Source organism: Mercurialis annua, linkage group LG5 (genome assembly GCF_937616625.2).
Source record: "Mercurialis annua linkage group LG5, ddMerAnnu1.2, whole genome shotgun sequence".
In the NCBI taxonomy this organism is placed as follows: Eukaryota; Viridiplantae; Streptophyta; class Magnoliopsida; order Malpighiales; family Euphorbiaceae; genus Mercurialis; species Mercurialis annua.
Genome location: NC_065574.1, coordinates 26,114,684 through 26,141,900, shown reverse-complemented (window position 1 = coordinate 26,141,900; position 27,217 = coordinate 26,114,684). Strand labels below are relative to the sequence as shown.

Sequence of the window (27,217 nt, the reverse complement as noted above, 5' to 3'; positions counted from 1 at the left end):
CTAAATTACAATTTAGCCCTTGAACGTTTTTAAAACTTATTTGATTAAGTTTTTGACTGTAACTTGGGTTACTTGAAGTTAAACCTATTGGGTTCCGTTTTAAATATTGGTTTATTATTTTACCAAAGTGGTTTATAATTATAAACTATGATTTATAATTGGATATGATTATATTTATTATATCAAAAAAATTTGGGAATTATAAACTCTGGTTTATATTTTTGATAAATTATTTTGGGTCGGTTTAGACTTGGGTCACCCGACATGTGAGGTAGCTTGGTAGTTATTGGTAACTCGGCTAACCCAATATTTGAGAAAATGGATTTAAGTTATTATTTATTTATTATTAAGTAATATTTTTCGGAACGGATTTTAAAGCGGAAAACCCAATAGACTTGGCTTAATTATTTATTTTGAGTATTTCATTACTCGATGTGGTTCGTTTTTGACTCGGGTCATTACGTGATTAATTGTTCATTATATTCTAGCTATATTTATGCTTGACTCGGTATTGTGCTAGTCCTATGTGGTGTCTAGTACTCTCTAAAGTTAGGGGTTGATTTTAATAATTGTTTTTACTCTGTTCTTATACTCGTCGACTTTGCATGCTTTGGAGTCAATTCAGGTTTTGTCGCTTGCCAGGTTTTCACGTGGATTAGCAAGCAGTGAGTTTGTAGTGCTAAGTACCACATCATATTTTAATATTATAAATGCTTTTGAATTGTTTTAAGCGATTATGTATCTGAATTGAAACGAGCTACTCGATAGGCTTGTATCGAGATTGTGTGCACCGGTAAGTACTCTGAGATCGGCAGACTAAGGTCTTACTTACGCTGGTATATGACGAGGATTTGTTCCCGTCCACCTTGGGTTTTCAGTATGCTATGTCATACTTACGCTGAGATCATTTCAATACTGTTATTCCATAATCATATATTATATTAGTATAAAAGGGTTTTGATTAAAGGGTTTTAAACTTAATAAATGTAAATAGTATTGCGAACTCATCTCAGTATATCTGACCCCTGTTGTTTCCCCAATTTTTCCAGGTTTATTATTTTGAGCGAGTCTACTGATCTCCGATTCTTTGTTCCTCGGAGATTTATTTCATCTTAACAAATTGTCAAACTAATTTTTATTCTTAGACCTCAGTAGTAAAATAGAGGTCTATATTATTATAGTTGTTGTCGAATTGGGTATGACTTACTTATTTTATACTTTGGCATATTAAATTGTTTAACTATAGTTATTTATTATTTAGTGGAAATATTATTATATAAACTGTTTGTTTAAGTTGGAGTCTCGGCTGCCCTCGAGCATTGGATTTTTTGCAGGTTTGTATGATTGGTTGTTTTCCGCAAAGCTTGTTACGGGTTTTGGTACAACCATACCCATACCTTAGCGCCGGTCGCGATCCATGATATTAGGTCGTGACAAAGTTGGTATCGGAACTTTGGTTTCAAACCATGGCCATTGCTTGCTATGTGTTTACTCTGTTAAGTTTGTTATAGAGTCATAGGAACTACTGCGGAATTAGGTTCACGTCTTGTCATTGAAACGTCATCTTTTGATTTTAAAACTTTCTGCCTACACAGATAGAATTGCGTCAAGTCAGTCATTAATTATGCTTTGATTTGATGTTTTTATTTTACTATATTGATGTTATTTCACTTGAGTGAATTAATTGCTTTTGATTTCTCGGGAAATCTTATGTTGGTAATTTACTTTATGTCATACTTGGGTATGATGTAAATTGCCTTATCTTTGTGATGTTGCTTTTCATTTGGTTAATACATTTCGGCTGTTATACTTTAAGGATGTTGTTGATGTTAAATTATTTTGTCGGTACTTCTGATTTTTGCCGTGAAATTCGATTTTAAAAATTTATATTTTGTTAGGCTTTGACATTGTTTTGGGTTAAATGATTTTTGACCGAAAAAAATCTTTTTCACGTTTTGTGAATTACATTGTTGGCCACATATTGGTTTTAAATTACCTTAAGAAGATTAATTTTGCCTAACTGGTGTTTTGATGCAAAAAAGTCAAAAGGGTAGTATAGACACGACACCCTAAAATATTATTTTCAGTATCTGCCACTAAAAATGAAATTCATATGTTTCAAAAATTGTGTATTTGACTAAAGATTGAAAAAGGTTGTTCTTTTGAAATAAAATGAATTTCTCTTATTTTAAAAATTTAAGTGCTACATCTGAATCGTTGTTTCCAAAACGACGGTTTCCGAAATAAAATTATTTTAAAAAGAAATACATTTTGACATTTTAATTTTACATTTGTGATTTTACCATTTGTAGTTTTTCAGAACTTTGGTGTTTTTGGTCATGACTGTGAATTGCTAATTTTGAATGAAACTTGTGTTTCTGAAAAAATTGTTAAAGAATATTTGTTTTTCACTTGGGCGATGAGTCTGATGTTATTATTGGGTGACGCCGAGCTTCTTATTTTGAAAATATTAAGATTTGTTTTGAAATGCATTTTCCAAAATTAAGAATGTTTGTATATTTTTTTTACAATTGGTTATTAGGGGTTTGACTTGGGTCACCCAAATTGGGAGTTGAGCTTGGAAGTGGTAATCACTCGGCTAACTCGGCGATTTTAATTTGAGGCGTTGGGAACAATTATATATAATGTTTTATAAAAGAGGTTTCCGGAAAATGAATTTTAACACTGTAGGGCTCGACATAAACTTGAAACCTATTTGTAATACTATCTTTCGAAATTTGTTTTAATGAGTACTTTTGATCAGTATCACAATTCGTTTATTCTGAGTTGAAGTTTTGAACATATTATTACACAATTTAATATTTTAATCGTTGTTGGGCTATTTAAGATTACTACCATGTCGGTAGGAATTCGTGGATCATATAAGATGTCGCGTGCTTAATCTTTTGAAATTATTTTGGTTATCTACCCTAATGAGTAGTTGTTTTACTGCAAGATGCTTTAGTGCTTTTCGGTTGTGTGATTAATTGTTGATATATATTACTATGTTATCATTATTGTATCTCGTGTTTGATTAAGTTAAGCCATATCAGTTTTCGTCCTCGTTGATCTCATTGTGTGGAGTAGCACGTGAGAGTATTCCTTGCTAGTTTTTCTTTGGCTTAATTTTGATATTGGTGTCGATGTGCGATTCGAACCTTCGTTTTCTTTTATCCTGCGATTAGTTTTGATGTTATAATTGTTTTAGCCGGATCTAGCGTTTGACCCTGGAAATCGAAGTAATTGATTTTCTTATCATTAAATTTGAGGAGCGATTCCCAAGAGCTGTTTGCAGATTCAAATTCTGAATCCGTCCTGGTCTGAGGAAGGCGATATGAGTTATACTACTCAGCATCGGTGGAATAATTCTCTTCGTGATTGTTTGCCTCGTGCGTGGAAATTACGAGCGTTATGCGTTTTTACGTCGGGCTCGTTTGTGATAAATTGTAGTATCAAAATCTTCCGGCTTTTGACAATCTGGAAAAGAATGTGGAAATTATGTTAGAGGTTGATCAGTGTAGTAATATACTGGTGTTCTCTTTAAGTAGATCGGTGATATACCAAAACTGATAGTGGAGTTGTGAAGGCGGTTGTTTTGCTTTGTTGTCTTTGGAAAATCTTCAATTTGTTCGAGGTGGAATTCGTTGCTAGGTAAAATTTTAGTTCCATTGTTGATGTGAGAGAATTCATTAATGACGATTCTGATTGGTGGACTTAGATAATGGAGGTGAACAAATATATCAAGATGGACGAGTGCACGTCTCACAGAGTGTATTGTCTAGAAAATATTTCGAAGAAAAAAAAATTGATTTCAAATGTTAACTTCTTAAAGAAATTGAATGTTTTTTTTATCACGTAATTTTGCCCAGACATGTCATGAACATGCATTTGAATTGCCACGAATAGGAAACTGCATTGAACATTGAGTATGATCATTAATTAAAAGAGAAATAAATAACGCTTAATTGCTCCAAAAATCACCAACTTTCATGTGTTTTTGGTATTTGACACAAACTTTTAATTTTGGCATATAAATACATGAACTATCAATTTTTTGCATATATAACACGGGCACCGCTTTTGACATAAAGCGACACCGTTTTTCACCTAAAACGACAACGTTTTATACCTAAAACGGCACCGTTTTTCACCTAAAAACGAAACTTGGTCATATATGGAAAAAATTGATAGTTCGTGTATTTATATGCCAAAATTAAAAGTTCGTGTCAAATACCAAAAACACGCGAAACTTGGTGATTTTTTGTGCATTTAAGCCAATAAATAATTGATACATGCATTTAGAACATTTATCACGACATTAAATTATTAGAGTTGAATGCAACTCTTTGGTGATGAGAGCTGTCATCACCCTAGCGCACAAATATGAAAATAAATTTTACCAGTGAAACTTTTCAAGAAACTAGACAAATACTCTGTGACGACGGTTGTAATTTAGGAGAAATTGTATGGTAAGGAATTGTTTTATGTTTTTAGAGTATCAGTGTTTGGTAATAGGAACAATGGTATAAGGTTGTACTCGAGGTTTAGTTGTGTTAAGTGCGGGAAAATATTGAGTTCAAATTAAAGAATTTTGTCAGCTCATAGTATATAATTTGAGGATTTTTGATTTAAGAAAATTGGTTATGCTCTGCGTGTTTATTTACACTGAAAGACTTAAAAGGAATTTTGTTTTTACAGATTTGATTTCTGTTCAAAAGGTTTTGATACCGATATGAAAATTTGTTGTAAATAAAGGAATTTTTATTTGTGAGATTTTAACTTTTGAGAAGCGATGCAACTTTTCCAGTTTAGATTTAAAAGCGGATTTTAAATTATTTTAAATGGATTTTATAAAATCATGAAATTATTTGAAAATAAAGTTCGGTTATAATTTCAAATTGAGAGTATTCTATTATGTTGATACATTTATGAACAAAAAGATTTTTCAACGGGTTAATTATTTTCGGTCGAAAATAAAATTTAAATTGAGGTGCTAGTGATTTTAAATTAAAGGTGGATGGCATTATTAAATATTATGTGGTTGCGAAAAGCGTTTTTATAAATTTTTTTTGTTTTGAGCATAACTAACAAACCGATTATAGCGATTTGATCTAAATGATCTTCTGTAGGATTTGAGGTAATAGTTGATTGAAAAAAAAAATTGGAGGATGAAAAAAAAATTGTTATCAGAAGTTTAAGTTAGGCTTTCTTTAGAAAATTTTGTGTTTTCGTACATTTTGGTTTCGAAGTTAATAGTATTGTCGAGCTGATCTTAATTGGTTGAACCGAGACAATTCTAATGGTGTTTAGTTTGCAGCCGTTATTTTGTGAAAGCACATTGATCTGAATGACATTTTGATTTGCTGCTAAGCTTTCTTATTTGAGGTAATTGGTATTGTGACCACTATACGTTTATAGTGCGTAGGCGTTAAGTGATGTAAAATTAATTCCAGTGAGAGTGTCTGTATTTTTTGGTTTGTAGCATTGGAGTTTGGCTTAATTATTTTTCGATTTGAATTTTGGGTTGAGAAATAAATATTTAATTCGTTCACATGTGGTGTTTGAGGAGCCATTTGAGGTACCAAATTGTTGATCTTAGAGTTTTTCGGGTTTGCGTGTGGTGGTCCTTCGAGGTTTTAAATCAGTTGTAAATTCGAAGTCGTAATTCAATAAGCTGGGGAGAATGTCCGTAAAATTTTTAGCGTGTTTTCGGTTAAATTATATTTCGTTTCGTTTAACACTCCTCAGTTTTCATTTGTGGTAGAATTATCTTTTGGTAAGAGTTTGGTTTAAATCTTTTGAAATTGCATTTTTATTTTTATTTTCGTTAAGTTGTCACTCGGTCGTGAGTAATTTTGGAAATCAGAAATTGTTATACGTAATTGTTTTTGTTAATTCTGTCGAGAATGTGTTACCTCGTATTTTGCGTTATGTGTGTTTTCATGCGTACTATAACTGATTTTATTATGACTTTGGTTTCGTTTTAAATTCGAGGACGAATTTTTAATAAGTTGGGGAGAATGTAATATCTTGTATTTTTCTTTTTATTATTTTTAAATTATTTTAAATTTTTATTTTTATTTTTACATTCCATCGAATTTTAGGTAATCTATTATTATTATTAAATATTTTTATTTAATTTTATTTGAGTCATTTGTTGATTGAGTCGTGATTCGATTTGTATTCGGTTTATATTATTAAATTTTGGCCTATGCATATTGTTTATTTAAAAAAAAGATATGAAAAGCCCATGCAAAACTATGAATAAATCAAGCCCATATTAATGCATGTTTGTCTACGTGATTTCATGCATGCCCATAGCCCAAATAATTCATTAAAGTCCATGCAAGTTTATTTGTTAGAAATCTATTTCATTGGGAAACAGTAGATTGCCTATCTTTTTGCTGCAATGGTTTTTTTTCTTGTATTCCTTATTTAAATTCTTTTTGAATCGTAAAAATCTTTCCTTCATAAACTTCTAACCCTAGCCGCACTCCCTCTCCAAATTCTCTGAATTTCATTGTCTAAATCCATCTCTATATGTTCTCATATTCGGTAAGTTGTTGTTCTTAATAATTTCTGTTTTGAGTTTTAAACGACACTTTCGTATTTTGAATCTTGTTCTTTCGTTTTAGTGTTATTCTTGGATCCTTCTTGTAATACCCCGTGTTTTCAAACTTGATTTGTCAGTTTGGTTATCCGTTACAAATTGGTTGTTTTCTTGCATTCGTTGTTATTTTGCATTTCAACATTTTTCTTGTTATGTTTCGAACTTGATTCTGAACTTGATTCTGAATGGTTATATGTTAGAAGTAACACTTGTGATACCTTGGTTGTGTCTTTTTGAGTGTCTTATATGTATCCCATGATCTTGTATGTGTTTGATGTTGATTCAATTTATTTTCGGGTATATATCAAAACAGCATTCGCATGTTTTCCAGAACTGTCCTGTTTTAGTAAAACGTTGATATCTCCCAATTGAAATATCGGATCAGGCCCATTTTTTGATATGTTGTTCATAAGAGTATATTCTAGCATGTGTTAAGTTTTCACGTTTTTTGGATGCTTCTAACTCTCAAAATGATAATTAAATCGTGGTTTTATCAAAGCCCATCTAAAGCCCGTATAAGTCTATAAGTAGACCCATATTTTCATGTGAGCAGCCCCCTTTTCTTTTTCACAAACCCTGAAACGAATATCTTTATATAAAATACACATTTCCTTTGTTCTAACAAGCCCGGATGCGATTCATTACGCTAAAAACTTGATTTTTCATCATACTCGCAAGATCTACGCGATTTCTACGTTGTGTTCTTCGCTGGTGGCTTGTGGATCCAATTGATTTCGGTCCAGCCCTTTGAACCTTGGGTTAATACATCAATTATAATCTTGTCCATCATTCTTAGGTAATGTTTTTACTCCTAATTGATTTATGGATTCGTTGTTGTGTGATTTTGCCTAGAAATGCATAATATAGGATTTTGATGGATTGAATCGTCGTTATTGATATGCTATATTTAAGCTACTGATGTTATATGATTAAATGATGGGCTACACATATATGATCTGATGTTATAAGTTTTGGAAAGTGTTTGGCATGATTCAATAACGAATTGGTGTAATTAAACAATGAATAGGCGATTTCTAGACTTGTGCGAATTGGATTCGTTTAATGAATTATTTAAATGGTTGAATCCAAATTGATTGATTATTAAGTGTTCTTATATCAATAGCTACTGATATAAAATTTTTTTATTTGTAAATGAGAATTGAAATTGGTTTGTATTGTAAAATCTCTGCGATTTGCGAAATTGACAATTCTACGAAAGTTAAACGCAACGATTGCAAAATGGTTTTCAAATGCTATATCTACTGATCTAATATTTTTTATATGATGTTTTGATGTTTTTAAATCAGTAGTGACATATTTTGGTTCATCGATTGTTGGTTTTGAATCGTTTGGCTAGTTTAGGCAATTTTCGGCAAAATTGCCAAATTTGATTATTTGAGTGGTTTGGCTTAATTTTGATTTTGATGAAATTGTTAATGGCTGGAAATACATTTTATAAACTATTTTGGACATTTATAAAATGATAGTTTACCTTGGGTCGTTTTAAAAATCAGTGGTTGTTATGGTATATAAGTTATGGTGAATTTTACAAAGGTGCTATGACTATCTAAGTTAATATTTTAGATTTGAGTTTAAATCTTTAAAAGGTGTTTAAATCCTATTAATTGAATTTAAGATGGCATTTTTAAGTGATGTATACCTTGGGTGAAACTTGTCAAGTGTTGGCAAGCTATATGATTTATTGCTTTTAAGGTTGGCATTGTTAAGCTATGGATTGAGTTCTTATTTTCAAATGACTTTGGTTTTATTTAAGGATTGGTTTTATACTCTGGTTTTCACTTTGGCTTATGGTTGGGTCGGGTTAGACTTGTGTCGCCCGACATGTTGCGTTGAGCTATACTGCAGTTAAGGCTAACACACTACTCTGGGAAACTCTTTGGTTTAAAAGAACTATTTAAGTTATGAAAAGGACTTCGGTTTTGTTTTTATGGATACGAACTCATCTAAGCTAACTTGCCTAAATTGTTTAAAGTGAATGATATGAATTCTTTGGTTTGTTTGATACATAGATGTTTACCTTACTTGGGTTGTACTTTGGTTGTGTTCAAGATGCTAGTCCTATGTGGTGTCTAGTATTCTTAGAGTTAGGGGTTGTATGGATTTTAACTTATGCATTGTTTTAGACCCGTCGAATGCTCGTGCTTCGGAGTCTACGCAGGGTTAGCTGTTTGCCAAGATTTCACGTGGATAAGCAAGCAGTGAGTTTGTAGTGCTATTTACAACTTTATTAAGTACCGCATCATATTTTAATATTATAAATGCTTTTGAACTGGTTTTACGGATTACGGATCTGGATTGAAACGAGCTGCTCGATAGGCTTGTATCGAGACTGTGTGCACCGGTAAGTACTCTGGGATCGGCAGACTAAAGTCTTGCTTACGCTGGTATATGACGAGGATATGTTCCCGTCCACTCTGGGTTTATCAGTATGCTATGTCATACTTACGCTGGGATCATTTCAATACTGTTTTCCATAATCATATTATATTAGTATAAAAGATTTTGATTTAAGGGTTTTAAACTTAATAAATATAAATAGTATTGCAAACTCATCTCAGTATATCTGACCCCGTTGTTTTCCCAAATTTTCCAGGTTTATGATTTGAAAGCTGGTCCACTCCGATTCTTGATTCTTGGAGGTTTTTCTGTCAATAAAACTAGTCTGTTGTTTTAAACTCTTAGACCGCAGTAGAACTAGTATAGTGTTTGATTATTATACTTTGGTTTGTCGTGGTGGTACGACTTTTATATTATTATACTTTGGCATGTTACATTGGATTATTATATTTGAGGCATGATTCACAGTTTCGGATTATTATCAAGTTATGATATTAGAACTGTTGTATAAACTGTTAGACTTAGGTTGGAGTCTCGGTTGCCCCCGAGCAGTGGTTTTCTTACAGGTTTATTTGTATATAAGGTTATCCGCGAGGCTTGCTACGGGTTTTGGTACGAACATACCCATACCCTAGCGCCGGTCGCGATCCATGAAATTGGGTCGTGACAACGTTGGTATCAGAGCTTTAGTTTCGAACTAAGGCCAAATAATTGCATGTTATGTGTTTATCGCTTTGAGGCATGTTAAGTGTTTTTTTTGTCATGTCATAGGATCTACTGCGGAATTAGGATTCAAGTCTTGTCTTTTGAAACGTCATCTTTTGTTTTCAAAATTTTCTACCTTCATCTATAGGAATGTCGAGGGTCGGTCTTATGTGTTACTGATGCTTTACTTTATAATGTTTATTGCTTAAACATTGGGTGATCTGTTGGCCGTGGTGCCATATATGAGATATACTTTGGATGATTTTTTGGTTGGCTGTTGTGCCGTATATGGTGTTTACTTCGGGTGATGCTTTGTTGGCTGTTGTGCCATATATGATGTTTAATTTGAGTGATTAGTGTTAGTGATATGCACTAGGTCAATCATGTTTGACTTTATCATTTTATTATTTATTGATTGGCAGTTTTTTATCATTTTATATTAATGATTAAAATACGTGAATGGTTAATTCTTTCTAAGGTCATCGAGTATGTGACTTGATAGTAGAACCTTTAGGTTTAATAAAAGAATTATATACCATCTATCCCTAGTCTTAATAGAACATTGAGACTAGTATGATGTTGACTGATGATTATGTTTTACTAATCATGTATATGAGATATTAAGTCAAATCATAGGTGCTATTTGAGAAATAAGGCACTGGATGACCCACTGTGAGAATACTACATAGATCACTGTCATAAGTAATTCTCATTACAGTTCTATTAGTATAATCCTTTGACCTTGAAATCATCATGGATTTCTACATAGCTATTTCATATTTTGATACAGTCTTACATTATCTTTAACAGGATAATGGAATAGATTGTCATTGGATATGAAAGTAACTATGTGAGAAATGTGAGTGACTGAGAAGGAATTTGTCCCTCATTTATTTGAGTAAGATATCTATGGGCCCCTTGAAGAAGATAGACTGAAGAAAATGCATGGCCATGCTAATTGATAAGAAGTTATCATTTTCAGTCTACTTAGAGTCAAGAAACTAATGATTGAATGTTATAAGGATGACATAACTATGCCTTATATTCAATCTGGATATCGAGAGACAAAGGGATTAAAATATTATTATAAATGGTTAAATCGGATTATCGATATTCATATAACTTGGGTAGTCATAATGTCTTGCTAGAGGCCACTTATGACTTGTGGGCTGAAATAGGGATTTCGAGCCTACTGCCAACGTTATATGAACCTACAGGGTCGCACACTAAGAACAGGCCCAAAACAGTTATGGGTTGTACAAGCCCAATGTGATTAAGTGATTAATTATATATATATATATATATAATTCGTAATATATATATATTAATAAATATATATATTAATTCGAAATTTAAGGATAAGTGTTTTCCTTAATTTATTATTTTTGGAGATAATAAATATAGTAATTAATATATATGGATAATTATCAAAAAGGAGTTTTTGATAAACATAAACTTGTAGAATTGCAATGAGATTGAAATTCGAATTTGTCTCAAACCCTAGTGTTATTTATCACTATAAATACTCATTAAGCAGTTTGTTTGAGAATCACGAAATTCATTATTCACTAAATCACTAAAATTCGAAATTGCTTGTGAAGCAATAGTGCTAGCACACAAGCACTAGTTTTGGCTAAGGTCTGTTCGTGTGGATACTCGTAGAGGACGCATTCTTTTGGAGGCGTTTCTGATCCGAGGCCAGGTATCACCAAAGTGAACCACCTCCTTCCTTCCTACATTGCTGTTGAATTCGACATACAAGTAAGTAATTATTCTGTTAATTCGAATTACATGGATCTTGGTTTGGGTTTTTAGATAAATTTTTGAAATTCCGCTGCGTTATGAACCTATAAAACCCAACAATTAGTTGTTGGCTTTTACACCTTGGATGATTTTGATTATATTTGGGTTGCTTTCACCTCGTTGGTGAGTACATTTGTTTTGGCTATGTTTGTTGGGTGCTAAATAGGTTGGCACGTACTATGATACGTTAGGCGTTGGCCTTATGTGGTTTTTAAAGGATTTTGTGATAAATCTTTAAGCATGTGTTGTGGCTACACGTTGTTTGGTCACGCGTTGGTTTTATGGAAAAAATATTTTGATTTGATTTGTGTTTTGACACGAGAATCGGAAGAGAAGTCTGGTTTTAAAAACATATGTGTGTGATTTTTTTATTTCTTTTCAAGTAAAAAGAATTTTTCGTATCTTAGAATCTTACGTTTGACTTGGTGTTGACAAACGATTGTTTACAAAATAATATTATTTATGAGATTTTCCCACCGTATTGAAAAATTAATATTTTTGGATGTTATTTTACCATGTTGTGGTATGTCGACGTTTGAAGCGTCGTTTGGTCATATGTTTGGTAACTATGTTTGGCTTGCTTAGGTTCTTACAGAATGATTGTTTGAGATCAAATATTTTCTCACTTAAATTTTTGAGATGATTTTTGATACTTGGGTTGCTTGAGCTCTTATTTTGAAAAGATTGTGTTTTTATTAAAAAGTTTTCCGGATTTACAAATGTTTTGGATACGTTTTATAAAAGATTATTTCGAGTTTAACTTGGGTCACCCAAATTTGGAAGTTGAGCTTGGTAGTTGTAATGACTCGGCTAACTCGATGGTTTTGTGGATTAAGATACACTGAAAAATTTTAATTAATTGGTTTATAGAAGGAAGTTTTCCGAAAATCAATTTGTTTTAAACCGTGGGGCTCAGTTAGACTTGAAACCTTTTGTGGGTGATTTTATATTTCAAAATGAATTTTAATACGTACTCTTGATCGATGATTTATTATATGTTGATAATTTTTTTTACGATTCTGAGTATACTATGGCATGTTTTATTTTAAGATTTGAGATCTAATTAGGTTATATGGGTTTTGTATACCATGTCGGTAGATATATAATGATCAATTGGATGTTGCATGCTCGTTTCTTTTGATAGCATGTTAGTTGCCTACAATGTTTATGATTTGTTATATGGCAAGATGTTTGGGTTAAATACGGGTTAAGGCATGCTTGGGTGATTTATGATTAGGTGGAAATCACATCTTTTTATGTTGTTTCGTGTTAGTATGCTTTGTATATTGGCTAAGTTTTCTATGTTAGTTGTTTTATCTTGTTTGTCTTATTGTGCTGATAGCACATGAGGTCGTTGCTATCATGTGTTTGTTTGGCTTAACCTCGATGTTGGTTTTTAATTGTGAGTAGGACCTTCGTTTAGACCCTGTATTGCTTTAGTTTCAGTTTCGGATTACGCTGGATTTAGTGTGTTGTTTTGTGGATAGAAGTCTTAGGGTTTTGATATGAGTAAGATGAAGAAAACGTTTCCTTGGTGGTTTTTGATTATCCTGAACAAGGAGGTTGGAAATTCTTATTCGAAGAGATAGATTGGTGCATTAATACACTGGTGTTTTTCATCAAGATTGGATGATGCGATGCGGCAATTGGTGGTTTGTTTTGTAAAAACGTATGTGATGTATTGTTTTCCCTTGAGTTAAGTTTAAGCTTATTGGGAGTTTATTGTCCTATAAGAGATTTTATACATAAAACGTTTATGTGATTAATTGTATGAAAAACAGTATGAAGAATTAATTTGATTAATCGTTTAATATGATTAAAACTTCGAATATACTGTTCTAAATTAATATTACGTTTTAATTTGATTAAAGGTTTCGTAGTATTAATGTTCATACGAATTGATAAGAAAAGGGGAAACAGAATAATAAAACTGTTTTTGAATAAGGATTAGTAAACTGTTTTAATTCTATTAGGAAAACTGTTTTTGAATAGGATTAGTAAACTGTTTGTGAAACTGGTTTTAATTCTATTAGTAATTCTGTTTTGAATAGGATTAGTAAACTGTTTGTGAAACTGTTTTGATTCTATTAGTAAATCTGTTTTAAATAGGATTAGTAAACTGTTTGTGAAACTGTTTTAATTCTATTGATAAAACTGTGTTTAATTATGTTATGAACATAATTTATAAAACTGTATTTAATTCTGCCATGAGCCGAATTAATGAAACTGGTGTTATTTAAGTGTTAAATAAATTGTTTCTGAACAGTTTTTAAGATGCAGTAATTAGGGTTTTGGGGTTATTTTAATCTGTTTTGAACATATTAAAATAAACCACCGCCTGGGGCTCTGCCCCCGGGCCCCGCCAGGGGCGCTGCCCCCAGACCCCGCCAAGGGGCCGCGCCCCTTGGACCCCGCTGATACACCCCATTTAGGACCGTTATCCTTTTAAGCCGGCGTGTTTTTGTCATGTATTTTATTTTAATACTTTAATGATAAATTTTAAATATGATTTAAATTATCTTGAATAACATATTTTAAATGTTGTTAAATATGATTTAAAATAGTGAAATAATATGTTTTCATGTTTATCTTATTGGTTATATGCTTTGCATGATTATTTTATATGTGATAAGATAGGATAACTAAATAGGATAAATAACAAACCCTTATTTAATATTAAGTCTTCAATATACCTCCCATTGTAATAACACTTGTCAAGACTTAGATTGCTATGTATAGGCTATGCCAAAGCATGATGTATAAAGTCATCTAAGTAAGATAAGTTGGATAAAAGTGATATCCATATGTTTGATTTGGTTAGACTTAACTAGGTTATCAAAATAGTTTTGAACCTAGGGTATCAGATAGAATATCAAGATTACATGTGATGTTAATATTCTATGTTCAAGAATTGCATGAGATGTAATTGGTAAAGTGTTACCTACCTAAATAAACCACACTTAAAGTGATAAGCCAAAGCTTACTTGAAGTAGGGTGAAATATGGATCTTGTCCCACTATTATTTTTCAATTGTTGAAATTAACATTAAGGGTTTTTTATTTGAATTATGGATATATGTTGTGGGAATTTTATCGTGCCTTTTATTAAATGCTACTTGTATATTTATTGTTGTAGAGATGGCTACAAACACTACACCTACTTCATCAGTGCGATCAATCCTTGAGAAGGATAAGCTCAATGGCACTAACTTTCTGGACTGGTACAGAAAACTAAGAATTGTTCTTAGGCAAGAAAGAAAGGAATACATCCTTGATCAACCCCTCCCTGAGGAACCAGCTCCTGCTGCTACTAGAGCTCAAAGGGATGCTTATACGAAGCATCTCAATGACTCTACTGATGTCACTTGCATTATGCTTGGATGCATGGAGAATGAACTCCAAAAACAAATGATGGAATTGGATGCTTACACCATGATTACTGATCTCATGGAAATGTTCCAAGAGAGAGCAAGAATTGAAAGGTTCAATACCATCAAGGATTTGCTTTCTTGCAAGTTGACTACTAGCGGCTCAGTTAGTCCTCATGTTTTGAAGATGAAGGGTCATCTTGAACATTTGGACAGGCTCGGTCTCCCAATTGCCCAAGAGTTGGCTACAGACATTATTCTCCAATCTTTGCCTGAGGCTTATGATGGTTTCATCATGAACTTCAATATGCATAATATGGAGAAGACCACCACAGAGTTGCATGGGATGCTTCAAACTGCTGAAAAGAACATCAAGAATGAGATTAAGGATGTTCTTATGGTCAACAAGGGAAAGGGTATGAAAAGGTCTGGTAAGGGCAAGGGAAAGGCTTTCAAGAAGTCTAAACCCAAGTCCAAGCCCAAGACCAAGGATGAACCCAAAGCAAAACCGCCAAAGGAAGGAACTTGCTTTTTCTGCAAGGAACCTGGACATTGGAAAAGGAATTGCAAGAAATATCTGGATGATCTGAAGAAGAACAAGGGTAGTGAGACTACCACTTCAGGTATTCATGTTATAGAAATTAATCTTTCTACTTCTGATTCATGGGTATTATATACTGGATCTGGATCTCACATTTGTACTAATGTGCAGGGTCTCAAAAGGAGTAGAAGTTTGACAAAAGGCGAAGTGGACCTACGAGTTGGAAATGGAGCAAGAGTTGCTGCTTTAGCTGTAGGGACTTATGAGTTATCTTTGCCTAGTGGACTTATTTTATCTTTGAACAATTGTTATTATGTACCTACCATGTGTAGGAATATTATTTATGTTTCTTGTTTGGACAAGGATGGTTTTGAATTTATTATTAGGAATAATAAATGCAGTATTTCGCATAATAACATTCTTTATGGATATGCTCCACGCAGTAGTGGTCTTTATATTTTAAATGTTGAGGACACTAATGAAAAATCAATCTATAACATCAATGCTAAGAAGTTTAAGTCAAATGATTTAAACTCTACTTATCTCTGGCATTGTCGTTTAGGCCATATAAATGAGAAACGCATATCAAAACTTCAAAGAGATGGACTTTTGAATTCATTTGATTATGAATCATTTGAAACATGTGAATCTTGTCTAATGGGCAAAATGACAAAAACACCTTTTATTGGACAAGGTGAAAGAGCTAAAAACTTATTGGGCCTTATACATACAGATGTATGTGGTCCATTAAGTACAAATGCTAGAGGTGGATTTCAGTACTTCATTACATTTACTGATGATCTCAGTAGATATGGTTATGTTTATCTGATGAAACATAAATCTGAATCTTTTGAAAAGTTCAAAATATTTAAGAATGAAGTACAAAATCAACTTGGTAAAAATATTAAAACACTAAGATCTGATCGGGGTGGTGAATATTTAAGCCAAGAATTTGTAGATCATCTAAGAGATTGTGGGATCGTTTCTCAATTGACTCCACCTGGAACACCACAATGGAATGGTGTGTCTGAACGGAGAAATCGAACTCTATTGGATATGGTTCGATCAATGATGAGTCAAACTGATCTTCCAATCTCATTTTGGGGTTATGCTTTAGAAACCGCTGCATTCATTTTGAATAGAGTTCCATCAAAGGCAGTTGAAAAGACACCATATGAGATATGGACTGGAAAAACTCCTAGTTTGTCTTTTCTTAAGATTTGGGGATGTCAAGCTTATGTGAAGCGACTAATTTCAGATAAATTAGCACCCAAATCTGACAAATGCCTTTTTGTAGGATATCCTAAAGAAACTAAAGGATATTACTTCTACAATGCTTATGAGAACAAAATGTTTGTTGCTCGAAATGGTATCTTTTTGGAAAAAGAGTTTATTTCCAAAGGAACCAGTGGGAGTACAGTACAACTTGAAGAAATTCAAGAACCACAAAATAGCATTGTACCAAGTATGGAACCTCAAAAGAATCAACAAGCAATTGCTGAACCAGTACAGGTACCACAAGGCCAAAGGAGGTCTGATAGGACACGTCATAATCCTATGAGATATGGATTTCTCATTACTGAGAACAATGATGTGATGATTGTGGATCAAGAAGAACCCACATCCTATCAAGAGGCCATAAATAGTCCTGACTCTGAAAAATGGCTCGAAGCCATGAGATCTGAAATGCAATCCATGTATGATAATCAAGTTTGGACCTTGATTGACCCAACGGATGGTGTAAAAACCATTGGGTGCAAATGGGTCTTCAAAATGAAGACTGACATGGATGGCAATGTGCATACCTATAAAGCAAGACTAGTTGCAAAAGGTTTCAGACAAATACATGGTATAGACTATGATGAAACCTTTTCACCAGTTGCTATGCTCAAATCCATTCGAATTCTCCTTGCCATAGCTGCATATTATGACTATGAGATATGGCAAATGGATGTCAAAACAGCGTTTCTTAATGGAAACTTACTTGAGGATGTGTACATGACACAACCTGAGGGTTTTGCCAGTCCAGAGAATTCTGGAAAGGTTTGCAAGCTTCAAAAATCCATTTATGGATTAAAGCAAGCTTCTCGGAGTTGGAATCTTCGTTTTGATGAAGCAGTCAAAGAGTTTGGATTCATCAGGAATGAAGATGAACCTTGTGTGTACAAGAAGGTTAGTGGGAGAGCGATTGTTTTCTTAGTGATTTATGTTGATGACATACTACTCATTGGAAACGACATTCCCATACTGCAAAATGTTAAATCATGGTTAGGGAAGTGTTTTTCAATGAAAGACTTGGGCGATGCTGCTTATATATTAGGCATCAAGATCTATAGAGATAGATCTAGAAGACTCATTGGCCTAAGTCAAAGCACTTATGTTGATAAGGTATTAAACAGGTTTAGTATGCAAGACTCCAAGAGAGGATTCTTGCCAATGTCACATGGCATCAGTCTCAGCAAGACTCAGTGTCCTAAGACACAGGATGAGCGAGACCGCATGAGTAAGATTCCATATGCTTCTGCTATTGGATCTATCATGTATGCAATGTTGTGCACTCGACCTGATGTCTCGTATGCTTTGAGTACAACGAGCAGATACCAGTCAAATCCAGGTGAAAGTCACTGGGCAGCAGTTAAGAACATCCTTAAGTACTTGAGAAGAACCAAGGATGCATTCTTGCTATATGGTGGTCAGGAAGATGAGCTGATTGTAAAGGGTTACACAGACGCTAGCTTCCAAACTGACATTGATGATTATAAATCACAGTCAGGATATGTGTTTTGTTTGAATGGAGGTGCTTTTAGCTGGAAGAGCTCGAAGCAGGACACCGTTGCTGATTCTACAACAGAAGCTGAGTATATAGCTGCTTCAGACGCAGCTAAGGAGGCTGTTTGGATCAAAAAGTTCATAACTGGATTAGGAGTTGTTCCTAGTATATCCGATCCAGTGAACTTGTTATGTGATAACAATGGGGCCATAGCACAAGCAAAGGAGCCCAGATCACATCAGCGATCCAAACACATACTTAGACGTTATCATCTCATTTGAGAAATCATTGAGAGAGGAGACGTGAAGATATGCAGAGTTTCGACAAATGATAATGTTGCTGATCCGCTAACTAAGGCTCTTCCACAGCCTAAGCATGAGAGTCATACTAGGTCCATGGGAATTAGATTTAATGTAGATTGGGCCTAGTGCAAGTGGGAGATTGTTAGTGATATGCACTAGGTCAATCATGTTTGACCATGTTTTGACTTTATCATTTTATTATTTATTGATTGGCAGTTTTTTATCATTTTATATTAATGATTAAAATACGTGAATGGTTAATTCTTTCTAAGGTCATCGAGTATGTGACTTGATAGTAGAACCCTTAGGTTTAATAAAAGAATTATATACCATCTATCCCTAGTCTTAATAGAACATTGAGACTAGTATGATGTTGACTGATGATTATGTTTTACTAATCATGTATATGAGATATTAAGTCAAATCATAGGTGCTATTTGAGAAATAAGGCACTGGATGACCCACTGTGAGAATACTACATAGATCACTGTCATAAGTAATTCTCATTACAGTTCTATTAGTATAATCCTTTGACCTTGAAATCATCATGGATTTCTACATAGCTATTTCATATTTTGATACAGTCTTACATTATCTTTAACAGGATAATGGAATAGATTGTCATTGGATATGAAAGTAACTATGTGAGAAATGTGAGTGACTGAGAAGGAATTTGTCCCTCATTTATTTGAGTAAGATATCTATGGGCCCCTTGAAGAAGATAGACTGAAGAAAATGCATGGCCATGCTAATTGATAAGAAGTTATCATTTTCAGTCTACTTAGAGTCAAGAAACTAATGATTGAATGTTATAAGGATGACATAACTATGCCTTATATTCAATCTGGATATCGAGAGACAAAGGGATTAAAATATTATTGTAAATGGTTAAATCGGATTATCGATATTCATATAACTTGGGTAGTCATAATGTCTTGCTAGAGGCCACTTATGACTTGTGGGCTGAAATAGGGATTTCGAGCCTACTGCCGACGTTATATGAACCTACAGGGTCGCACACTAAGAACAGGCCCAAAACAGTTATGGGTTGTACAAGCCCAATGTGATTAAGTGATTAATTATATATATATATATATATAATTCGTAATATATATATATTAATAAATATATATATTAATTCGAAATTTAAGGATAAGTGTTTTCCTTAATTTATTATTTTTGGAAGCTAATAAATATAGTAATTAATATATATGGATAATTATCAAAAAGGAGTTTTTGATAAACATAAACTTGTAGAATTGCAATGAGATTGAAATTCGAATTTGTCTCAAACCCTAGTGTTATTTATCACTATAAATACTCATTAAGCAGTTGGTTTGAGAATCACGAAATTCATTATTCACTAAATCACTAAAATTCGAAATTGCTTGTGAAGCAATAGTGCTAGCACACAAGCACTAGTTTTGGCTAAGGTCTGTTCGTGTGGATACTCGTAGAGAACGCATTCTTTTGGAGGCGTTTCTGATCCGAGGCCAGGTATCACCAAAGTGAACCACCTCCTTCCTTCCTACATTGCTGTTGAATTCGACATACAAGTAAGTAATTATTCTGTTAATTCGAATTACATGGATCTTGGTTTGGGTTTTTAGATAAATTTTTGAAATTCCGCTGCGTTATGAACCCATAAAACCCAACAATTAGTTGTTGGCTTTTACACCTTGGATGATTTTGATTATATTTGGGTTGCTTTCACCTCGTTGGTGAGTACATTTGTTTTGGCTATGTTTGTTGGGTGCTAAATAGGTTGGCACGTACTATGATACGTTAGGCGTTGGCCTTATGTGGTTTTTAAAGGATTTTGTGATAAATCTTTAAGCATGTGTTGTGGCTACACGTTGTTTGGTCACGCGTTGGTTTTATGGAAAAAATATTTTGATTTGATTTGTGTTTTGACACGAGAATCGGAAGAGAAGTCTGGTTTTAAAAACATATGTGTGTGATTTTTTATTTCTTTTCAAGTAAAAAGAATTTTTCGTATCTTAGAATCCTACGTTTGACTTGGTGTTGACAAACGATTGTTTACAAAATAATATTATTTATGAGATTTTCCCACCGTATTGAAAAATTAATATTTTTGGATGTTATTTTACCATGTTGTGGTATGTCGACGTTTGAAGCGTCGTTTGGTCATATGTTTGGTAACTATGTTTGGCTTGCTTAGGTTCTTACAGAATGATTGTTTGAGATCAAATATTTTCTCACTTAAATTTTTGAGATGATTTTTGATACTTGGGTTGCTTGAGCTCTTATTTTGAAAAGATTGTGTTTTTATTAAAAAGTTTTCCGGATTTACAAATGTTTTGGATACGTTTTATAAAAGATTATTTCGAGTTTAACTTGGGTCACCCAAATTTGGAAGTTGAGCTTGGTAGTTGTAATGACTCAGCTAACTCGATGGTTTTGTGGATTAAGATACACTGGAAAATTTTAATTAATTGGTTTATAGAAGGAAGTTTTCCGAAAATCAATTTGTTTTAAACCGTGGGGCTCAGTTAGACTTGAAACCTTTTGTGGGTGATTTTATATTTCAAAATGAATTTTAATACGTACTCTTGATCGATGATTTATTACATGTTGATAATTTTTTTTACGATTCTGAGTATACTATGGCATGTTTTATTTTAAGATTTGAGATCTAATTAGGTTATATGGGTTTTGTATACCATGTCGGTAGATATATAATGATCAATTGGATGTTGCATGCTCGTTTCTTTTGATAGCATGTTAGTTGCCTACAATGTTTATGATTTGTTATATGGCAAGATGTTTGGGTTAAATACGGGTTAAGGCATTTTTGGGTGATTTATGATTAGGTGGAAATCACATCTTTTTATGTTGTTTCGTGTTAGTATGCTTTGTATATTGGCTAAGTTTTCTATGTTAGTTGTTTTATCTTGTTTGTCTTATTGTGCTGATAGCACATGAGGTCGTTGCTATCAGGTGTTTGTTTGGCTTAACCTCGATGTTGGTTTTTAATTGTGAGTAGGACCTTCGTTTAGACCCTGTATTGCTTTAGTTTCAGTTTCGGATTACGCTGGATTTAGTGTGTTGTTTTGTGGATAGAAGTCTTAGGGTTTTGATATGAGTAAGATGAAGAAAACGTTTCCTTGGTGGTTTTTGATTATCCTAAACAAGGAGGTTGGAAATTCTTATTCGAAGAGATAGATTGGTGCATTAATACACTGGTGTTTTTCGTCAAGATTGGATGATGCGATGCGGCAATTGGTGGTTTGTTTTGTAAAAACGTATGTGATGTATTGTTTTCCCTTGAGTTAAGTTTAAGCTTATTAACAGTTTATTGTCTTATAAGAGATTTTATAGTAGTTATCGGTTTGAATTGTTTGATAGTATTGTATGATTAGTGAATTGCAAGAATGGGGTTTGAAAAATATTTTGAGGCTATCGAGTGCACATCTCACAGAGGGTAATATCTAGAAAATGTTTTATCGAGTAATTGATTTCAGATGAATATTTGTTAGAGTATTTGAAATGTTTTTATCACGTAATTGTCCCCAGACATACCATGAACATGCATTTTTGTATGTCACGAATAGGGAATTGCATTGAGCACAGAGTATGTTCAATAAATATAAAGAAAAAAAATAATTGGTCTATGCATAATAGTACATGCATCATATGCATTGAAAAGATTAGAGTTGGATGCAACTCTTTGGGGATGAGAGGTGTCATCACCCTGGCGCAGAATTATGTAAAGTAGATTTTAGCAATAAAGTGTTTTTGAGAAAAATGTTTTAAAATGAACTCGCGAGTCACCTTGGGATAAATGTATTTATAAAGTTGATGAATTTCAAATGGTTTGAAATTTTACCGAAAGGTAGCTAGATAAATACTCTGTGATGATGGTGCTGAATTGAGGACGATTACGTTATGATTGATTGGTCTGTAGTATCATAATTTTGTGTCTCGTAGGAAGTAGTATTGGATATAAGGTTGCACTCGAGTTATTGTTGTAATAAGTATGATAGGATTTTGAGGTCAGATTGGAAGGCTTACGTGCTAACTTCCGAGTTGTGATTTGAGAGTTGTTGGATTAGGGGATTTGGTTATTCTCCACGTGTGTGCATATATTGTGATTTTAAAAGAAGTTTGGTTTTTATATGTTCGATTTTGTTTAAATATTTTGGTATACTCAAATAGAATATTGTACGAGCGAGGATATTTTCAATATAAATTTATTTTCCCATTTTGACAAAGGATAAGATTTTATCAAGTTTGAATTAAAGAGAATAAAAAATTTGTTAGTTGAACGGTTTTATAGAATTGAAAACTTATTTGAAAGTAAGGTGTAACTGTAAATTGAAATACGAATGTTTTGAAAATTTTAATGTGTTCTCAAAACTGGAGTTTTCCCAACAGTAAAAGTATTTTGGTTTTAAATATAAAAGAAGTTATAAGATATTAATGTCTTTTAAAGAGAAGAGTGAAGTTGTAATGTTTTGTAATTTGAATTATTTCCCGATAAGTTTGGTGTTGAGCATAACCAATGACCCGATTACTGGTGAATGTGATTTAGGTGATCTCTTGTTTGCAAGTTTACAGTTATATTTGGTGAAACAATATTGAGAATTTCAGTTGGTTCGGATTTATGAGTTAGCTGATTCGAGAATCGTGATGAGTAGGTTTCGACAATAAAGGTTGGTTGATCGATACTATTGATTGTGAATTTTTGTTGTTGAAAAATTTGATATCATTTTGTTTGGTTATTTAAGCTTTTATGTGCAGCATAGATTTAGTTTGTGAAACAATATTGGTGTATATTGGTATTTAATTACCTTAGGTAACTTTGGGATGTATGCTTTCTTATGGTATGAGTGGAAGAATCTTTCTGAATGAGTCGGTTTGTATGTAACTTGGAGATTTCGTTATCATAGGTTAAAGTGATATATTCTTTTGAATGTCGGTAGGTGAGTATGTGTTTATTGATTCGTTAAGGTTGATGGTCTTGTCTAGCTTAGTCCTTGTCGTGTGTACAACTCGATTTTCATAATGTTTTAAAGTTGGCTGATTTATATTGGCGAGAACCTTATCTAGTTAATTTTGACTAGACCGTTCGTTTGATATAACAAGTTTATTTATATATTTGATATGAGATACTAGGTGTAGAGATGTTAAGTAGGTAGCAAGGATTGCATGATGTTATTAATGGGGATTTCGAGGTATTCATTTGAATTGTTAGATTTTGGTATTGTAAGATCTGTGATTTGAGTTTCGGGCTTGTCCTTGAACCTTCTCAAGGTTGTCTTATTAGCTATTAGAACTCGAACACGAGTTTAGTAACCTTCCTTGTGAGCATGTTTAATGTTTATAGTTGAATAATTTTGGAGGTTTATAGTTGGAGTATTGAACTGTCGAATTTATAATTTTGCGCATACTTGGTGTATTGAACTGTCGAATTTATAATTTTGCATTGTCGAATTTATACTTGGTGTATTGAACTGTCGAATTTATAATTCTTAGGTAATAGTTGGAGTATTGAACTGTCGAATTTATAATTTTGCGCATACTTGGTGTAAAAATTTGAGTTGTTGTTTTATGTAAGTGGTGATTTGAATTATCATTCGAGGTATAACGTGTCGAGTTGTGATTGTGCAAGTGCGTAGGTTGATGAGTGGAGGTATGCCTATGGTTTCAGTTTTATTCGGTTATATAGTTGGGGAGTATACTTAGGGGACAGAGTCCATTATGTGGAATTGTTATCTTTCATTGCTTGAGGTACGTCAGGTTTAGCGTTGCTTCGAATGTTCGATGCTATTTTAGTACTTTGAATTTGTGTTATATGTTTTACTTTGGTTGCTTTGTGCGCGTATATTGTGTTTTGTGTTTAATTCGAGGACGAATTTTTTTTTAAGTTGGGGAGAATGTAATACCCCGTGTTTTCAAACTTGATTTGTCAGTTTGGTTATCCGTTACAAATTGGTTGTTTTCTTGCATTCGTTGTTATTTTGCATTTCAACATTTTTCTTGTTATGTTTCGAACTTTATTCTGAACTTGATTCTGAATGGTTATATGTCAGAAGTAACACTTGTGATACCTTGGTTGTGTCTTTTTGAGTGTCTTATATGTATCCCATGATCTTGTATGTGTTTGATGTTGATTCAATTTATTTTCGGGTATATATCAAAACAGCATTCGCATGTTTTCCAGAACTGTCCTGTTTTAATAAAACATTGATATCTCCCAATTGAAATATCGGATCAGGCCCATTTTTTGGATGCTTCTAACTCTCAAAATGATAATTAAATCGTGGTTTTATCAAAGCCCATGTAAAGCCCGTATAAGTCTATAAGTAGACCCATATTTTCATGTGAGCAGCCCCCTTTTCTTTTTCACAAACCCTGAAACGAATATTTTTATATAAAATACACAGTTCCTTTGTTCTAACAAGCCCCGATGCGATTCATTACGCTAAAAACTTGATTTTTCATCATACTCGCAAGATCTACGCGATTTCTACGTTGTGTTCTTCGCTGGTGGCTTGTGGATCCAATTGAATTCGGTCCTGCCCTTTGAACCTTGGGTTAATACATCAATTATAATCTTGTCCATCATTCTTAGGTAATGTTTTTACTCCTAATTGATTTATGGATTCGTTGTTGTGTGATTTTGCCTAGAAATGCATAATATAGGATTTTGATGGATTGAATCGTCGTTATTGATATGCTATATTTAAGCTACTGATGTTATATGATTAAATGATGGGCTACACATATATGATCTGATGTTATAAGTTTTGGATAGTGTTTGGCATGATTCAATAACGAATTGGTGTAATTAAACAATGAATAGGCGATTTCTAGACTTGTGCGAATTGGATTCGTTTAATGAATTATTTAAATGGTTGAATCCAAATTGATTGATTATTAAGTGTTCTTATATCAATTGCTACTGATATAAAAAGTTTTTATTTGTAAATGAGAATTGAAATTGGTTTGTATTGTAAAATCTCTGCGATTTGCGAAATTGACAATTCTACGAAAGTTAAACGCAACGATTGCAAAATGGTTTTCAAATGCTATATCTACTGATCTAATATTTTCTATATGATGTTTTGATGTTTTTAAATCAGTAGTGACATATTTTGATTCATCGATTGTTGGTTTTGAATCGTTTGGCTAGTTTAGGCAATTTTCGGCAAAATTGTCAAATTTGATTATTTGAGTGGTTTGGCTTAATTTTGATTTTGATCAAATTGTTAATGGCTGGAAATACATTTTATAAACTATTTTGGACATTTATAAAATGATAGTTTACCTTGGGTCGTTTTAAAAATCAGTGGTTGTTATGGTATATAAGTTATGGTGAATTTTACAAAGGTGTTATGGCTATCTAAGTTAATATTTTAGATTTGAGTTTAAATCTTTAAAAGGTGTTTAAATCCTATTAATTGAATTTAAGATGGCATTTTTAAGTGATGTATACCTTGGGTGAAACTTGTCAAGTGTTGGCAAGCTATATTATTTATTGCTTTTAAGTTTGACATTGTTAAGCTATGGATTGAGTTCTTATTTTCAAATGACTTTGGTTTTATTTAAGGATTGGTTTTATACTCTGGTTTTCACTTTGGCTTATGGTTGGGTCGGGTTAGACTTGTGTCGCCCGACATGTTGTGTTGAGCTATATTGCAGTTAAGGCTAACACACTACTCTAGGAAACTCTTTGGTTTAAAAGAACTATTTAAGTTATGAAAAGGACTTCGGTTTTGTTTTTATGGATACGAACTCATCTAAGCTAACTTGCCTAAATTGTTTAAAGTGAATGATATGAATTCTTTGGTTTGTTTGATACATAGATGTTTACCTTACTTGGGTTGTACTTTGGTTGTGTTCAAGATGCTAGTCCTATGTGGTGTCTAGTATTCTTAGAGTTAGAGGTTGTATGGATTTTAACTTATACATTGTTTTAGACCCGTCGAATGCTCGTGCTTCGGAGTCTACGCAGGGTTAGCTGTTTGCCAAGATTTCACGTGGATAAGCAAGCAGTGAGTTTGTAGTGCTATTTACCACTTTATTAAGTACCGCATCATATTTTAATATTATAAATGCTTTTGAACTGTTTTTACGGATTATGGATCTGGATTGAAACGAGCTGCTCGATAGGCTTGTATCGAGACTGTGTGCACCGGTAAGTACTCTGGGATCGGCAGACTAAAGTCTTGCTTACGCTGGTATATGACGAGGATATGTTCCCGTCCACTCTGGGTTTATCAGTATGCTATGTCATACTTACGCTGGGATCATTTCAATACTGTTTTCCATAATCATATTATATTAGTATAAAAGATTTTGATTTAAGGGTTTTAAACTTAATAAATGTAAATAGTATTGCAAACTCATCTCAGTATATCTGACCCCGTTGTTTTCCCAAATTTTCCAGGTTTATGATTTGAAAGCTGGTCCACTCCGATTCTTGATTCTTGGAGGTTTTTATGTCAATAAAACTAGTCTGTTGTTTTAAACTCTTAGACTGCAATAGAACTAGTATAGTGTTTGATTATTATACTTTGGTTTGTCGTGGTGGTACGACTTTTATATTATTATACTTTGGCATGTTACATTGGATTATTATATTTGAGACATGATTCACAGTTTCGGATTATTATCAACTTATGATATTAGAACTGTTGTATAAACTGTTAGACTTAGGTTGGAGTCTCGGTTGCCCCCGAGCAGTGGTTTTCTTGCAGGTTTATTTGTATATAAGGTTATCCGCGAGGCTTGC

At 33.1% G+C, this 27,217-nt stretch overlaps 2 long non-coding RNA genes across 2 annotated transcripts; both read left to right on the top strand.

Annotated features, from left to right (window-relative positions):
* The first annotated feature begins 7,269 nt into the window (after positions 1-7,269).
* Positions 7,270-9,524, top strand: LOC126680453 (uncharacterized). Its single transcript, XR_007641170.2, has 3 exons — positions 7,270-7,406; positions 8,755-8,829; positions 9,225-9,524. It is a non-coding gene; the product is annotated as an uncharacterized LOC126680453 (long non-coding RNA).
* A 15,476-nt stretch (positions 9,525-25,000) lies between these two features.
* On the top strand, positions 25,001-26,963 carry LOC130015617 (uncharacterized). The gene is made up of 3 exons (XR_008790884.1): positions 25,001-25,054; positions 26,403-26,477; positions 26,873-26,963. It is a non-coding gene; the product is annotated as an uncharacterized LOC130015617 (long non-coding RNA).
* Positions 26,964-27,217: the final 254 nt, after the last annotated feature.